Source organism: Mobula birostris, chromosome 13 (assembly GCF_030028105.1).
Source record: "Mobula birostris isolate sMobBir1 chromosome 13, sMobBir1.hap1, whole genome shotgun sequence".
In the NCBI taxonomy this organism is placed as follows: Eukaryota; Metazoa; Chordata; class Chondrichthyes; order Myliobatiformes; family Myliobatidae; genus Mobula; species Mobula birostris.
Genome location: NC_092382.1, coordinates 43675564 through 43694039, shown reverse-complemented (window position 1 = coordinate 43694039; position 18476 = coordinate 43675564). Strand labels below are relative to the sequence as shown.

General features: G+C 44.2%; 1 long non-coding RNA gene across 1 annotated transcript; it reads right to left on the bottom strand.

The window, feature by feature from the left end:
• Positions 1-962: 962 nt before the first annotated feature.
• LOC140207582 (uncharacterized) lies at positions 963-17854 on the bottom strand. Its single transcript, XR_011888592.1, has 3 exons — positions 17839-17854; positions 8018-8065; positions 963-999 (listed from the first exon to the last, which is right to left on the bottom strand). It is a non-coding gene; the product is annotated as an uncharacterized lncRNA (long non-coding RNA).
• Positions 17855-18476: the final 622 nt, after the last annotated feature.

Genomic DNA, 18476 nt, shown 5'->3' with positions numbered 1-18476 from the left:
AGAAAAAAACTTGCAAAACGTACAGCGCAACATAGATCAGTTGCAGATATAGACAGAAAAAATGGTAGAAGGAGTTTAACCGCGATGAATTTGGAATGTTGCACCTTGGTCGGGCAAATGTGAGGAGCAAGTACTCTGCTATTGAAAAAAACCCTTAATTATTTTGCTGCATAGAGAGATCTTGAAGTCCAAGTACATAGCACCTCAGAAACAGTTACAAAGGTCGATAAGGCGGTTAAGGAAGCTTATGCAATGTTTGCTTTTATTAGTTAAGATATTTAGTACAAATGGCAATAGGTTATGTTGTAAATTTATGAAAATCTAGAGTATTGCATATAATTCTAGTCATGCCACCGTAGGAAGGATGTTGAGGGTTTGGGTAGAGAGCAGAAGAGGATTACCAGGATGTTGCCTGGTTTAGAAGCCATGTGCTAACATTAGACACGACAACTTTTGTTTGCTTTGGAGCGAAGGAAGCTGACTGGGAATTGTGAGAGGCGCAGATAGAGTACACAGGCAGTTTCTTTTTCCCAGGGTATATATATCTAATAACAGAGGTCATGGATTGTAGATGAGAGAGGGTATGTTCGAAGGCGATGTGAGGGGTAACTTTTAATCCAGAGAGTGGTGAATGTTTGGACTGTGCTGTCTGGCGTGGTGGTACAGGCAAATACATCAGAGGTTTTAGGAGATGGTAAGATAGGAAACCCTGTGATTGTGAGGAAGACGGAAGAATATGGGCATTGTGTAAGTAAGAGGGATTCGTTGGCGGAGGTGGGGTTCATTTACTTTCCAGTTCGGCACAATATTGTTGACCGAAGGGCCTGTTCCAATGCTGTATTCTTCTATGTTCTTTGTTCTTTCCCTCCCACCCTTCCGGCAGCATGAAAGCACACCCAATGTTGCGACGGGCCTGGTTCATTTAACGCCTCCAGACAAACACAGCTTTCGAATTCCACTTACCAGCCGGTAAAGAACTGTTTTATCCAGGACCATCTCCTATTTGAAGAATATGAAGAAGATACAAAAGTTGGTTATGTGAAAAACTCTCTGAGAAACGGTGCAATGTTCACTCAGCCTTCTCTTTGTGCGCACTATGGGTTGAGGTGCTATTTTAAGTGGGACAGTACAGAGGGTCCATATGTTACCGACACTCAGCACTAAAGTGAAGTGAGGGACTGTAGGATGTGTGAGGCTGAACAGATTGTAAGCATTTTCGTAACACTGTGCATATATTGTTATTACGTTTTCTTTATTTACATAATTCATTGTGAGTTATATATAGGGGGTACCTGAATGGCATACGCCATTATGGCAATACGTTATATGTGAGTACCTCACGAATAGAACAATAAGTAGACCAGTTAACCCGGACATCTCTGTATTTCATTGGATTATTTTCCAGAGTTAGTGAACATAATAGCACGGGAAACGAAGGCTTCAATGTTTTGGGCAGAGTGGGGGAAGGATATCCTGGGTCAGATCTCCTTGTTCTCATAAAACAGGACAAAAGTGTGAGCACATTTCCCGTATAGTATCTGCAGGGACTGGGAGTGTTGGCTCTAATAACCAGGCGAGACTACAGCTGCGCGACGTGTGCAGTCAAGGGGAGCACAACATTTCCAAGAAGACCATATTTTAAGGTATAAGGAGAACAAACGAGAGATTTCAGGGCATATTGGACCAATTGAAAGTGACTCTCCACCTCATATTCTCGATATTGATATTTATTGCTTATTCAGCTATTATTATTATTTCTTATTTTCCATCTTGCCTTCCAATACTTTGTTGTATCTGGTACATTGGTCGCCAATACCATAAAATCAGAAGAGCTTAGGATCATAAGACATAGGAGAAGGATGCGGCTATTTGGCACATGAAGTCTGCTGCACTATTTTATCATAGCTGATCCATTTTTTTCCCCTCTCAGTCACAATCTCCTGCCTTCTCAAGTATCCTTTCATGTCCTGACTAATCAGGGTTCAATCAAGCTGTGCCTAAAATATACTAAATAACTTGGCCCCACAGCTGCCCGTGGCAACAATTTCCACATATTTACAATTGTCTAGCTGAAGACATTCCGCCACATCCCCTTTCTAAAGGACATCCCTCTATTCTCCTGTTGGCTCTGGCCTCAGATTCCCGCACAATGGGATGCAAGCCTTCCAGAGTTTCCCTATCAAAACCATTCAGCGTTGCATGGGCTTGAATTCTAGACAGTAGAGGCCGAGAGCCATCCAATGTTCTTCATTTGATAATCCTTCCAATCCTGGACTTATTTTCCTGAACCTCATACATCCTCTGAATTTTCAAAAATGTCAGCACATCCTTTCTTAGAAAAGGGGCCCGAAACTGTATACAATCTCTAAGTGAGTTCTCATCTCTGCTTTATAAAGCCTTAATAATACGTCTTTGCTTTCTTTTATTCTACTCCTCTGGAAATAGATGCCTAACATCGTATTTGCCTTCCTCACCACCGATTCAGCCGGGGAACTTAACTTCACATTCTTGCCCGAGGGCACCCGAAATCATGTGCTCCTCAGATTTTTGGTTTTGTTTCTGCGCTTGGAAGATAATCTGCCCTTTTATTTCTTCTGCCAATTGCCTGACTATCAACCTTCTGAAAAGTACTCCATCTGCCACTTCTTTGTGCATTTCCCTACTCTGTCTAGGTCTGTCTGTGGGGTCTCATCCTCCTCCAAACTTTCTGAAACTTCACCTATTTTCGTATCATCTGCAAATTTTCCCCGAAAGAAAATGACAGTTTCCTCATCCAAAATCATTGACATGTGACGTAAGAAAGAAGCTGTCCCAACCCAGATCCCTGAGGGCAACCCTAGTCACCGGCAGCCAAACAGAAAAGTCTCCCTTCTTTCCCACAATTTGCCTTCTGCAAATCAATGCTAGTGTAGTTTTTGTAATACCATGGACTCTTACATTATTATGCAACCTCACGAGCGATACTTTCTGAAGATTCATGTACACAACATACCGTTTTTCTATCCTGCTTGTTAGTTTCTCAAATTATTCCAACAGATTTTCAGGCAAGAGGTTCCGTTGAGGAAACCATGCTGACAAGTGACTATTTTACATGCGCCTCCAAAACGCCAAACCACATCCTTATCAACTTACTCCAACATTTTACCAACCACTGATGTCTAACGAACTTTCCTACAATTTCGTTAGTTGTGCCTCTCCTGCTTCTTGACGAGGGGCATGACATTTGCAATTTTCCATTCCTTCGCAACAGTGCCAGGATTTCTTTCTTGAAACATCTCAACTAATGCCTCTACCATCTCTTCAGTCACCTTCTCAGAAGCCTGGAATGTATGCCATCCTGTCCAGGAGACATCCACATTAGACCTTTCAGTTTCCAAGAACTTTCTCCCTTGAAATGGCAACTTCTGACATTTCTGCCCACAGAGACTCTCTATCTGCTCGAGTTTCCATAGTAACGTTTGATGCAAAATATATATTCAGTTCGTCCGCCATTTCATTGTCTCCTATTACTAGCTCTCCAGTATCATTTCCCAACAGTCCGATATCCACTCACGTCTCTCTTGTACACATTATGTATCTGAACAAACCTTTGACATCGTCTTTAATATTATTTAGTAGTTTGCTACGCATTCCATATTTTCCTTTTTAATAACTTTTTATTTCTCTTCTGTTGTTTTTTTTAAAAAGGCTTCCCCATCCTCTGACTTCGCACTAATTGCTTTTGTGCTAGTTTTGACATCTCTTTTCAGCCAACGTTATGACGCATTTCCTTTATAAGGCTTCTTCCACTTGTGGTTGTATACATTCACGCTTTCCTGATTGTTTCCAGAAATTCCAGCATTGATTCTGTGTCTCCAGCCGTCCCAGTGGTCTTTTCCAATTAATTTTAGTAAACTCCTTTCTCCTGCCGCTGCAATTCCCTTTACTCCACTGTAATGATGATACATTTGACTCTGGCTTCTCTGTCTCAAATGCCAGTGTAAATTCTATTATAGTATGATCACTTTCCCTATGACGGCTATTACCTTAAACTCTCTGATCTAAAGAGCAATCTTGTAGCCATTCTAGAAATGTCCACTCCAGGATCCTGCACCAAAATGATTTTCCCAATCTATCTGCATATTGAAATCCCCTATGACTATTCTAACATTCCATGTCTTGCATGCATTTTTATCCCGTTTTCCTTTGTAGACCATATCCTTACCGCCCAAGAGACAGTTTGTATCGAAAGGGCTTGCCAGTCTGTATATCAGCTTTTTTTTTTTACCCTTGCTGTTCCTCAGATTTCCCCACAACGAATCAAAACATTCAGACCCTTTGGTAACCCTTTCTAATTAGTTGATTTGAGTTTTTATCAGCAGAGGTATGCCACCCCCTGTGCCTACCTGTCTGTCGTTTCGATACAACCTGTGTCTTGGATGGTAAGCTCCAAGCTGTCATCTTTCAAAAAAAGATTTAGTGATGCCATAACGTCATACGCGTCAACTGTGACACAAGACCATCTCACCTATTCCGTTTATCACCTTCAATACGGAATTCACCCTTTTACAAACGTTTGTGCATTGCAACTCATGTTGTCCACTGTCATTTTGTCGCATCGTCAGAGCACTCCGTGCTCGCAGTCTCACTGCATACTGTCTCTGTCTGGAAACCAAATACCTCATGTTTGGCACTCGCACTCTGGCTGCCATTTCTTTGCCAAATTAGCTGAAACCGTTCATAAATCTGAAGCACTGACTCCTACACCAATTCTGCAGCCACGCATTCACCTGTCAAGTCATCGTATTCTTCCCCCACTGACGATATCGAGACATTAATCACGCTATTACTATCCTGCAGGTCCTTTTTTCAGCTTTTTATCCAGCTCCCTCAATTCTCTCTTCAGGACCTCCTCACTTGTTATAACTATGTTATTGGTGCCAGAATGCTGACCTTCACCCCGCAGAATGTCTTGGACCTGATCAGAAACATCTCTGATCCTGTCAGCAGGGAGGAAACATACCATCCGAGTCTGGCTATCGCGCCCACACAATCTTGTCTCTGTTCCTCCGACTATGGATTCTCCTATCACCACTGCAGTCTCCTCAGCTCTCTTATTCTCTGAGCCACAGCACCAAATACAGCGCCAAGGGCCGGTCAGTGCTGCTCGTCCACGCTCTCAACAGCATCCAAGTTGGTATACTGTTCATTAGGGGAAGCGACGACACTTCCTTTCCTTCTCCTGACAGTCTCCTAGTTGCCTTTCTCCTGCAACCTCAGGGTGATAAACTGCCTATAGATCCTAGCTATCAGCTTCCCATTCTCAAGTTTGAGTCGAAGGTCATAGACCCGCAGCTCCAGTTCGTTATGACACTGCGGATCTGCAGCTCGGTTCTCCTGGTGCAGATGTGCACCGGGAGACTGGGGATCTCCCAGAGTTTCCATCTCGCACATACCGTACGAAACACTGCCGTGCAGCCATTCCCGCTATTGTTCCATAACAGACGGGAAATCAAGAATTAAGTATCAAAGAGAATCTTGTGAACAAGAGGAAGGTTCTGGAATCCAAGAAACACACACAGAATACTGGACGAATTCAGGTGAGGAGGCAGCATCTATACAAAAAAAACGTGCTCTCGAAGCTTCAGGCTGAAACACTTCGGCAGGACTGGAGGAAAAAAAAACTGAGCACAAGATGGAAAAGGTGTGTTGCGGGGAGTGAAGGACAGAAACACAATGTGATAAGTGAAACAAGGGGGAAGGGTGAAGTGTAGAGCTGGGAAGTTGATTGGTGAAAGAGAAATAAAGCCATTGGGGAATGAAGGTGGTGGAGGGGTGATTTGTAGCTCCAGAGAGAGGCGACGTGCGGCAAAGGACATAAGTTGCGAGAAGGAAAAGGGCATTGGAAGTGGTAACGAAACCATTTTAAAATCACCATATTAACAGCGGAGGTGGTGAGGCGATACATTCTGAAAGTTACAGGCTTGTGACCCTTATTTCAGTCGTTGGTAAAATGTTGGATGCTGCTATTACGAGTGCGCTTTTGATGTACTTGGACTCACGTTATGTGTTAGGCTCAATTCAGCATAGTTTCCTTCAGGGGAATAATGACTGAAAAATCTGTTAGTATTTTTTGAGGAAATAAAGGAAGGCTTGATCATAAGACAAGAAAAGCATAAACATATAAGACACATGAGCAAACTTTGGCCATTCATCTCACCGAGTCTGATCCACCATTCCATAACGGCTGATCCCGGACCACACTCACCCCATAAACCGGCCTTCTCAATATCCTTCGATGCTCTCACTAATCAGGGAAAGATCAATTTTCGCATGAAAATGCGCAAGAACTTACCCATATTGGGTTCTTTGGGTTTGTCTGGCAGTTTCCCGTTGCAATAGCTATAGCACTCATGCCTGCTCCTTGGCGCTCACGGACCACTGGAACATTGCTGGTGTCTTCGTCAATGAAGCGGATATAAACCCAAATTCAGTCCGTCTGCCATTGATTTGCCTTCCATTTCTACATCACCAGCATAATTTTCCAGTGGCCCACTACCAACTCTCAGCTCCCTTTTACTCACGATAATTGAAAAAAAAAGAACTTTTGATATCCTACAATATATTATCCGCTACTCTGCAGTCAAATTTCATCTTTTCTTCTCATCACTTTTTAGTTGCCTTTTGCTGGATATTTAAAAAAGAAACTTACCAAACATCCAACTTCCCGCTCACTTTCGCTACCTTATATGTGCTTCCTTTTTTTAATACAATCCTTACCACCGTTTGTCAGCCACGGTTGCCTATCTCTGCCGCTTGAGAACACTTTCCTCTGCGGCACATATCTATCCTGCGCCTTGTGAATTATTCCCGGTAACTCAGACAACTGCTCTGTTGTCAACCCCGCCAGTATCCTCCTCCAATCCACCTCGGCAAGGTCTTTCCTCCTGCCCCTGTATTGCGATATTGATTCATGTGAGTCATGCTACTCCCTCTCAAATTGCAGAATTAATTTAATCATATTATGGTCACTGCCTCCTAAAGGTGCTTTACATTAAGCTCCCGAATGCGACCTGTGTTATTACAGAGCAACCAATCCAAGATTGTCTTTCCCCGACTAAACTTGAGCACAGGCCGCGAGAAAAAGCCATCTTGTAGGCGATCAACAAATCCCCTATGTTGCAATCCGACACCAATCTTTTTTTTCCACAATCCCCTTGCAGATTGCAGTCCTGCATTACAAATGTGTCATTACAATTCTTACATACCTTTTCTAGCTCATTTTGCAATCTGAAGCACACATCTTGGCTACTAATTTGAGGCCTGTATATGATTCCCACAATATTTTTTCCCAGTTATAGTTTCTTCACTCCAGCTACATCGGTTCAACACACTTTGACCCAATGTCACCTCTTTATAATGATGTAACACCGTCTGAAAGCAACAGATCCACAACATCGCCGATACCTTCCTTTCAGTACACAGTATATCATTTGATGTTAAGCTCCTAGCTATGCTCTTTTTCCGCCACGACTTACATATTACATCCCTAATTGCGCCACGAGTTCGTCCACCTTATTTTGATTGCAACGTGCAATACGTACAGCACCTTCAGTTCAGCATTTGTAGTCCTTTTGAATTTTGCCTCTGTGGCAGAATTTAACTCTTTGTTCTGTCTACATTTCTACCCAATCATTAACTTCTCCTCCATTACATGCCCGTTAAACCCATCGTCTGTATATAAACCCGCGGGATCATGCTCAACAATACATCTTGCTTTCCGTTACACTGCCATGTTGTTTCACACCACTTTCGACAGCTCTACTAAATCTGAGAAAGTCAATTGCTGTTGCTTTCTTAGATTTTCAGAAGGCCTTTCACAAGGTGCCGCACATGAGGCTGCTAAACGAGCTAAGGTCACACGGTATTACTGGAGCACTCCCAACCCTTCCGTCAGCTTGAGCACCCACCCAATACAGCAGCTCTTTTGGCTCACTTATCGCCCCGCGCACAGTCACAATCTTCAATATCCACTTACCTGTAATGATACGCTTCCGGAGATGAAGGAATTCCTTCTACGCCGTTCCTGTGTTCAAAAATAGAAATAATTATATCCCGGCTCATCAAACCATTATTTCGTTCGTTTCCCGATCCTGCGTGAGCGTCCTACTGGTGTGATTCGCTTTAAAAACTTTCGAGCATGTCAGTTTGAAAATAAATGAGTTTGAAGAATGTGAGGAAAACAAAGAATTCAAGGACGTGCCAGCAAAGCAGGATGCTCAGCGACGCAACACTACAACGGGCAGGGTGCAGAGAGGCGAGTTCGGAGCTGGTGCAGAGAGAGGAGCTCGGAGATATTCCAGAACTCGGGTGATTATTAAACAGGGCAAAAGGCTGAGCACATGAACTGGGTTGAAGAGCTGGCCGTGAATGATCACGTGAGATCTCAGCACTTCACTTTGTGCGATTTAGACGGAAAAAGAAAAATAACCCTGGAAAAACTCTTTTGTGGATAAGGAAACAATAAGCGATAGGGGAGAAGGGACAAAACATTCAAATTGAACATAATGCTGGAGAGGTTTGAATATGATTCAGGGAAATGATCGATGATCGCAATAAATACTTTGCATCCGCTTTCACTGCAGAAGGCACCAGTAACTTGACCAATTTTCAAGGGGAATGTATTGTGTGGCCTTTCAATCAACAGAGGTGGATTCATTAGAAAAGGCAGAAAATTCAAATTCAGGTGTCACAACAGATCCTTTGAGTGTGCTCGGCTTTAAATAGCGCCAGTCTAAGATCCCCAGGCTCAGGCGAGGGCAAAGCATCTGACAACTTTATCATTGTGTTCCTATTTCTCCATTCTGTTGGCGGGAATTACTACTTGGGCAGTGTTCTGTGTTTGCGATGCGGGAAATTAGAAACACCAGGATAATCAAGTCTGCCCCGGTGCACCGAGCTGCAGCTTCTGAGGGAAAGTTTGACGGAACTGGAGCAGCAGTTAATGATCCACAACTCATTCGGTAGAGATGTCTCAGCTCGGGTGCAAGGGATCCCCGAGGGCAAGCGTGAGCAACAATGACAAGGTGAGGAGGTCCAGAGAGAGTTTCTAGGGAGCTCGATATAAAGCTGACAAACCGAACCTCCAGGGCTGCAATCCCTGCACAATCCAGTGCGTGAATAGAGATAGCTTTTCATCAGTGCGACTGAGACTTTGATTGTAGAGTTTCTCGTCAGTTGTTTATGTTTTCCGAATCGAGGAGTGACCAATCAGCAAGCGGTAGTGCGTAAGCAGTGATACTTTTCAGTCAGGGACAGGCAAAAGATTAAAAATGAACATATTTTCCAGCCATTTTTTCCTGAGGACAGGGGCGCAGCAAAAGAGTTTTTATTTAATCCGGTGGCGATTCAGATTTTGAGGGAAGTCTGTCTTTTTTTTTCAGGCTTTTTATCTGATTTTAGGAGCAACCACTCAGAAAGTGGGATTCATTGGAGAAGGCCCAGAAGACGACGTGATCGATCGGAGCTACCGGTTTGGAGAACTAAGCGCACCAACAAGTTTGCGTGCAGCACAACAGTGGTTGTTCTCCCCTAGGGAACTAATATCCTGGAGGGGCGGTTTGCTAAGGCTACTGGGGACAGTTTAAGTTAGAATTGCTGGTGGGTGGGAACAGAACTAAAGGGATGAATAAAAGGGAGGTTGGCTTACCAATAGAGAAAGCTTGGAGAGTGTGTGAAAGGGAGGATAGGCCGGTGATAGAGAAGGAACATGCTCAGACCGATGGTTTGAGATGTGTCTATTTTACTGCTAGGAGGATTATGAATAAAGCGGATGAGCTTAGAGCATGGATCAGCACTTGGAGCTATGATGTTGTGGCCATTATAGAGACTTGGATGGTTCAGGAGCAGGAATGGTTAATTCAAGTGCCAGGCTTTAGATGTTTCAGAAAGGACAGGGAGAGAGGCAAAAGAGGTAGAGGCGTGAAAATATTGATCAGAGATAGATTCACGGCTGCAGAAAAGGGGGAATTCAGGGAGGGGTTGACAACGGAGTCTCTGTGGTTGGAGGTTATGAATTGTAAGGGGTCAATAACTCTACTGATGTCATGGTCCGGATCGGGGTCCCTTTAAATTTACTTTGTTTACGTTACGATCCGGACCGCTGACTCCCTGTTTCCCTTTGGTTCCCAGTTTTCCCGTGTCCCTCAGGCTTGGTGATACGAGGCAATTTACTCTCGGCTGAACCGGCAGTTTATAGTCTCCGGCTTTCTGCCGTTCGTGCGAGAGCGTTTGCAAAGTCACTAAAGGTACGGCGCGCCAACGTCATCTGGCCGGAGCAAGCTTAGTCTCCGCCCGAAGCGAGTGCCAGTAAGTCGCCTTTCCTCACCGGAGCAACCCTGTCAAGTTACCTCGCCAAAGCGAGCCTGCAAAGTTTCCTCACCGAGGCGGATCAGTCCCTTAACCCGCCGGAGGGAATCAAGAGCCGCTGTCTTCTGTTCCCGGGCCGAGTCTAGAGCTCGCCACTACCCAGAGGCTCCAAGTACCACATCCTGGCCCTGGCGGCATCCAAGTACCACGTCATGGCCCTGGCGGCACCCAAGTACCACGTCATGGCCCTGGCGGCGTACAAGTACCAAGTCCTGGCACCGGCGGCATCCAAGCACCAAGTCCTGGCACAGGCGGCATCCAAGCACCAAGTCAAGTCCTGGTCCTCGCGACATCCAAGTAGCAAGTCAAGTCCTGGCCCTGGCGGCATGCAAGTACCACGTCCTGGCCCTGGCGGCATACAAGTACCAAGTCAAGTCCTGGCCCTGGCAGCATCCGAGTCTCATGTCAAGTCCTTGCCCTGGTGGTCTGTGATTCCGAGTCCAAACCCAAACCCTTAGTCCCGACCTGCTAGACTCAAGAGCCAAGACCCCAGCCTGCTAACCTCTCAAGATGTTTCTTGCATTTGGGTCCACTCTCGTTCCCAACGCCCCCCATTGTGACAACTGGATGTTTTTTATAGACGACCCAATAGTCGCAGGGACATCGTGGAGCAGGTAGGGGACAGATTCTGAGAAGGAGTAATAATAACAGGGTTGTTGTGGTGGGAGATCTTAAATTCCCAAATATTGATTGGCATCTACCGACAGTGAGGGGATTAGATGGTTTGGAGTTTGTTAGTTGTGTTCAGGAAGGTTTCTTGACAAAATAGGTCTCTAAGCCTACAAGAGGAGAGGCCGTGCTTGATCTGGTATTGGGAAATGAACCTGGTCAAGTGTCAGGTCTCCCAGCGGTTGACCATTTTGTAGATAGTAATCACAATTGTACCTAGTTTACCGTAGTATTGGAGAGGGAAAGGAAAACACACGTTAGAGAAACGTTTAATTGAAATAAGGGAAAACATGAGGCTATCGGGCAGGAACTTGGAAGCATAAATTGGAAACAGATATTCTCAGGGAAACGTGCGGAAGAAATGTAGAAAATGTTCAGGGGATATCTGCGTGGGGTTCTGCATAGGTACGTTCCAATGAGAGAGGGAAAGGGTAGTAGTGTACAGAAACCGTGGTGTATAAAGGCTGTTGTTAATCTCGTCAAGAAGAAAAGAAGAGCTTACGAAAGGTTCAAAGAACTAGCTAATGGTAAAGATCTAGAAGATTATAAGGCTAGCAGGAAGGAGCTTAAGAAAGAAATTGGGAGACCCAGAAGGGGCCATGAGAGTGCTTTGGCGGACAAGATTGTGGAAAACCCCAAGTCATTTTGCAAGTATGCGAAGAGCAAGAGGATAGCATATGAGATAACAGAACCAATCAAATGTGAGAGTGGTAAAGTGTGCATGGAACCGCTGGGCACTTAATGAATACTTTGCTTCAGTATTCACCAAGGAAAAAGGATCTTGACGATAGTAGGGATGATTTGCAGCGGGCTGATAAGCTTGGACATGTAGATATTAAGGAGACGGGTGTACTAGCGCTTTTGGAAAGCATCAAGTTGGATAAGTCCCGCGGACCGGATGAGATGTACCCAAGGCTACCGTGGGTAGCGAGAGAGAAGATTGTTGAGCCTCTAGCGATGATCTTTGCATCATAAATGGGGATGGGAGAGGCTCCGGAAGATCGGAGGTTTACGATGTTTTCTTCTTATTGATGAAATTGAGTAGGGATAGCCCGGGAAATTACTGACTATTGAATGTTACTTCAGTGGTTGACACGTTGATCGAGAAAATCCTGAGAGTCAGGATTTACGAACATTTGGAGAGGCATAATATGATTAGAAATAGTCAGCATTGCTTTGTCATAGGCAGGTCGTGCCTTACGAGCCTCATTGAATATTTTTGAGGATGTGACTTAACACATTGATGAAGGAAGGGCAGTAGATGTAGTGTATATGGATTTCACCAAGACATTTGATAAGGTACCACATGCAAGGTTTACTGAGAAAGTAAGGAGGCGTAAGATCTAAGGGGACATTGCTTTGTCGTTCCAGAACTGGCTTGCCCAAAGAAGACAAAGAGTGGTTGTAGATGGGTCATGTTCTGCATGGAATTCGGTGCCTCAAGGATCTGTTCTGGGACCCTTACTCTTTGTGATTTTTATGAATGACCCAGATGAGGAAGTGGAGGGATGGGTTAGTAAGTTTGCAGATGACACAAACCTTGGATGTGTTGTGGATAGTGTGGAGGGCTATCTGAGGTTGCAGCGGGACATTAATAGGATACAAAACTGGGCAGCGATGTGGCGTCCGGAGTTCAACCCAGATAAGTGTGAAATGGGTCATTTTGGTAGGTCAAATATGATGGCAGAATGTAGCTTTAATGGTAAGGCTCTAGGCTGTGTGGAGGATCAGAGGTTCCCTGGGGTCCGAGTCTATAGGACGCTCAAAGGAGCTGCGCAGGTTGACTCTGTGGTTAATAATGCGTGCGGTGTATTGGCCTTCATCAATCGTAGAATTGAAATTAGGAGACGAGAGGTAGTGTTATAAGACCCTGGTCAGACCCCATTTGGAGTATTGTGCTCAGTTCTGGTCGCCTCACCACAGGAAGGATATTGAAGCCATAGAAAGGGTGCAGAGGAGATACACAAGAATTTTGCCTGGATTGGGGAGCATGCCTTATGAGAATAGGTTGAGTGAACTCGGCCTTTTCTCCTTGGATCAACGGAGGATGAGAGGTGACTTGACAGAGGTGTATAAAATGATGAGAGCATTGATCGTCTGCATGGTAAGAGGCTTTTTCCCAGGGCTGAAATGGTTGCTACAAGACGACACAGGTTTAAGCTGCTGCGGAGTAGGTACAGAGGAGATGTCAGGGGTAAGTTTTTCACCCAGAGAGTGGTGAATGCGTGGAATGGGCTGCCGGCAACGGTTATGGAGACGAATACAATAGGGTCTTTTAGGAGACTTTTGGATAGGGAATGGAGCTTAAAATGGGGGCTATAGGTAAGCCTAGTAATTTCTGAGGTAGGAACATGTTCGGCACAACTTTATGGGGCCAGGTTGCTTGTATTCTGCTGTAGGTTATCGATGTTTCTATGTTTCTATGACTAAAGTGTGGATGGGAGATTCATCACTCAGTAGAACAGAAACCATATTTTGCTGTCGCGCTAGAGTCATCCGAATGGTATTTTCCCTTCCTGGTGTCACAATTAGGGATGTCTGGTGTCGAGTCTAAGGTATTCCCACGGGACTGGATTAGCAGCCAGTAGTCCTGTTGTACACCGACACCAATGACATAGGTAGACAAGGTGAAGAGGTCATGAAGAGAGTTTTTAGGCAGCTATGTAGGAAGCTGACAAACAGGACTTCAAGGGTGATCAGCTCTTGCTCCCTGTACCACGTGCCAGTGAAAGTAGGAACAGACTGATTTGGCAGGTGAATGTGTGGCTGAGGAATGATGCAGCGGGCAGGGGTTAAGGTTATTGATCATTGGGATCTCTTCTGGGGAAGGCGTGACCCGTACAACAGGGACGGTTGCACCTCAGCCTTAGGAATTCGAAAGTCCTTACGGGCAGGGTAAAAAAGTTAATACGGATATGTTTAAATTAGTTTAACAGGGTGATATGAATCGAAGTGACAGTGCCAAACATGAAGTAGTTGGTTTACAAACAGAAGCAGTGTGTAGTGAGACTGTTAGCAAGGAAATTATGATAATAGGGCAAAAATGCAGTCAACAGGATCAGCTGCAATGTAAAATTGAAAAGCGTGTCTACAGTACTGAGGTGTTACTCAACAAGGTAGATGAATTTGAAGTACGGTTACAGATTGTCGAGTATGATGTTGCAGGCATCACTGAATCGCGGCTGGAGAAAGATTGCAGCTGGGAACATAATGTCCAAAGGGTACACATTATATCGAAAGATAGGCAGGAAGACAGAGCGGTTGTCAATGCTCTGTTGGTAAACAAGGGAAATCAGATCATTAGAAAGATATGACACAGGTTCGGAAACTGTTTACTCATTATGGATAGAGCAAAGGAACAGCAAAGGTGAAAAGACTTCATTGGAGTTGTATGCAGAGCCCCAAGCTGTCGTAAGGATGTAATCTACAAATTACAACGAGAGAGAAATAAATCATGCCAAAAGCGCATATTCAATGAGTTTTTTTTTTAATGCAGGTAGATTGGGAATATTAGGTTGGTGCTGGAGTCCGAGAGGAGAATTTTGTGGAATGTTTAGAATTTGAATTATTAGAGCAGCTCCTGGTTGAGCCGACTAGGGGATCAGCTATTTTGGATTGGAAGTTGTGGAATGAATAGGACTAAATTAGAGAGATTAAGGTGAAAGAATCCTATGGGACAATTGATCATAATATGATCGTATTTTCCCTGAAATCTGAAACAGAGAAGGTAAAGTCAGATGTATCACGACACAGAGGAGTATAGAGAAGTACAGAGGCAAGAGAGGGGAGTTGACATGAATTGATTGGAAAAGAACATTGACAGTGAGGACGATAGAGCAGGGAAGACTGGAATTTCTGGAAGTAGTTCCGACGGCACAGGATATATGCATTCCCAAGAGTAGGCTGTAGTCTAAAAGCAACATGACACAACCGTTACTACCAAGAGAAAGCAAAACCAACATAATAGCCAAACAGAGTATTAGTGGGAAATTCGACAAATGGGAAGCTTTCTTATACCAACAGAACAAAAAAAATCCAATAACCACATTAAGACTGTAAAGATGGAATACGAAAGTGTACTAGCCAATCATCTTAAAGAGAATCGCAAACGTTTCTTCAGATACATAAAGTGTAAAATACAGTCAACAGTGGATATTGGACCGCTGTATAACGATGCCTTAGAGGTAGTTATTGGCGATAAGGAAATAGCGGGAAAACTGTATTTTTCACCCGTCTTCGTTGGATGTTCGAAATGTCAGCAGTCATGAAGTGTATGAAGTTACCATTAACAGAGGGAAAGTTCTTGGGAAACTAAGAAGGTCTGAGCGTAGACAAGGCACCAGGATCTGACGCCAAGGTTCTGAAAGACATCACTAAAGAGATTGTTTGTCGCATTATCAGTGACCTTTCAAGAAACAATAGATTCTCAAATGGGTCCAGAACACTGCAGAATTGGAAATGTCACTCCACTCCTCAAGAGGAAGAAAGGAAATTATATGCCAGTTAAGCTGACCTCATTGAATGGGAAGATGCCGGAATCGATTGCAAAGGATTCTTTCTTCTTTGATCAAGGTCTGAAGTAATCCGGGGAGAAGGCAGAAGATTGGGGCTGTGAGGAATATAAGATTTTCCATGATGATATACTGAAGAAGACTCGATGGGCCAAATAACTCGGTTCTGCTAGTACGTCTTATGGTCTTCAGAGAACCTGAAACGTCCGAAGTTAGATCCACAAGTTTAAGATCTGAAGTTAAATGGAGAGACAGAAAAGTCTGCATATGTAGATTGGTCTGTTGACAGGCCCCAAGGTAGATCGGGAAGCTGACATGTTTGAAGTTAGATTGAGAGGTCAAAATGACTGAAGATAGATTGGGAGGTGAAAGGGTTTGAAGTTTGATATGGAAGCCGAACATAGGTTGGAATTGAATGGACTGAAGTTAGATCGGGAATCTGAAAGGCCTGTACGTAGATTCGGAGGCTGACTGGACTGGAGGTAGGTCGGGAGAATGAAATATCAGAAGGTCCATCCTTGAAGGTGAATATTGTCTTCCACGTGAGACCGCAGACAAAGAAAGTAACTGGGACTTATCTGATAGAAACGGAGACTTATCTGGTTAGCTGGCGGTTAATAGCGCTGCTCCTCAGGAAGTGGTGTTGAGATCGCGTCGTTACACGTAATATGTAAATGACTTGGATGAGTGAATAGCTGGCTTTGCTTCCACATTTGCATACGATACCAACATTAGTGGAGGGGGAGCCTTGTTTGAGGAACCCGGAGGAATTCACAAGTACGAAAACGGATTGAGAAATTGGGCAAGGATTTGTCAGATGGAATTTAGTGTCAAGAAATTGATGGTGATGCACTTTGGTAGAATTACTAAAGGCGCAAATAACTTCCTTAACGGTGCGAAAATCCATTCATAAGATGTGCAAAGAGATGTTGGTGTTATCGTGTAGGATTCTCTAAAGGTTAGCATGCAGGTTCGGTTGATAGTAAGGATGGAAAATACTGGGTTAGCATTCATGTCGAGAGGATTAAAAAGTAAAAGCAAGGATGCAATGCTGAAGATTTATAAATCATTGGCCATACCACATTAAGCGTATTGCTTTGAGGGGTGGACCCCATATAGAAAAAAGGGTGTGCTGAAGTTGGCGAGGGTGAGGAGGAGGATCATTAGAATGCTGTCGGAATGCAAGTGCTATCTTCAGAGAAGTGTTGGATGGTCAGGTCCTGTACTCACAGGAGGTTAGAAATGTGAGCTGAGATCTCACGGAGTATTAAATGGCCGAGATATTGTGGACCAGATTGCAAAACCTAAGAATAGAGGAGTGTCCAATTAGACGAGATATGATGAAGCATTTCTTCAACCAGAGGGTGTTAAATCCAAGGAATTCATTGCCATAGGTGGACATGGAGTACATGTACTCGTGGACATTTAACATAGAAACATAGAAAACCTATAGTGCAATACAGGCCCTTCGGCCCACAACGTTGTGAAGAACGTGTCCCTACCTTCGAAGTTACCAGGGTTAACAGTAGCCCTCTATTTTTCTAAGCTCCATGTACCTATCCAAAAGTCTCTTAAAACATCCGATTCGTATCCACCTCCACCACTGTTGCCGCCAACCCATTTCATGCACTCACTGCGCTCTGCGTAAAAAGAAAAAAAAAAACTTATCCCCTGAAGTCTCCTCTGTACCTACTCCCAAGCACCGTAAACCTGTCCCCTCTTGTGGCAGCCATTTCAGCCCTGGGAAAAAGCCTCTGACTATCCACACGATCAATGCCTCTCATCATCTTACACACTTCTATCAGGTCACCTCTGATTCTCCGTCGCTCCAAGGAGAAAAGACCGAGTATAAAGTGAAGGTTGATAGGCTCTTGTTCAGCAAAGATATCAAAGTTTACAGGAAGAAGGTAGTGGAATAGGATAGAAAGATAATAAATCAGCCATTATCGGTGGACAGAACCGAAGCGCTGAATGGCACAAAGGCTCCCACATCTTCTGGTTATCGACGACAGATTAGATGTCATTTCGCCTGTCTTAGTCACTGACAAGAGTTTATTGAGGATGACATTTCGAAGTACTTTTAATTACCGAATCACAAAAATTGAAGTCAGCACAATTGTTCAGAACTCTGCCAGGAAAATTTGAGAAGCTCACCCTCCCTTCTGCCAAATGGCGAGGAGAGAATGTTCTGTGCCCCGTTATGCATTAGCTGCACAGCATACTCAACTATACGCCTCGGTGTGTGACCTACCTGTTGCAGAAAGCTACGAAGTAGAAGGAGTTGTTGAAATTGGCTTTCTGCTCAGTGAGCGTAAGATTCAAGTAATTTGCCTGTTTCAGGAAACTCCGACGAATCCTACTGACAAAAACGTCCATTGTTGGGAAACGAGTTATAAATGCCTGCAAGATAAAAACATCGTAGAAATTACAACAGAAAAATTCCGATACACACCCGTCTATCGACGCTGCACTGCTATTCAGTCAGATGTAAGGGTATATCAGAGATCCCCTCCGGTTTCTTTCACATACATCCCACTCTACTGAACGGCGACACGTTTCCTTCTCGCCTCTTCGGCATCCCGGGATATTCCAGATGAGACCGAACCCCCCAACGCCCCCACCATTCTGGTTCACTACAGCCACTGACTCTAGTCTGGCCATTGACTCGCCTTTGTTAAACCTGCCTGTTTAAAGAATTCCAACTAATTTGTCAGGTGTAATTTCCCCATAAGGTAACGGTGCTGAATTCGGCGTCCTTTATCGTTTGCCTTTCATTGAACCAAAATCCTTTCCCTTAATAATGAATAGCAAAAGCGTTATGTGGTGCAGAATTCCTCACCGGACTGGAAAACATTGATTATCCCACACATGGGCCGACGCTAGCTTTCC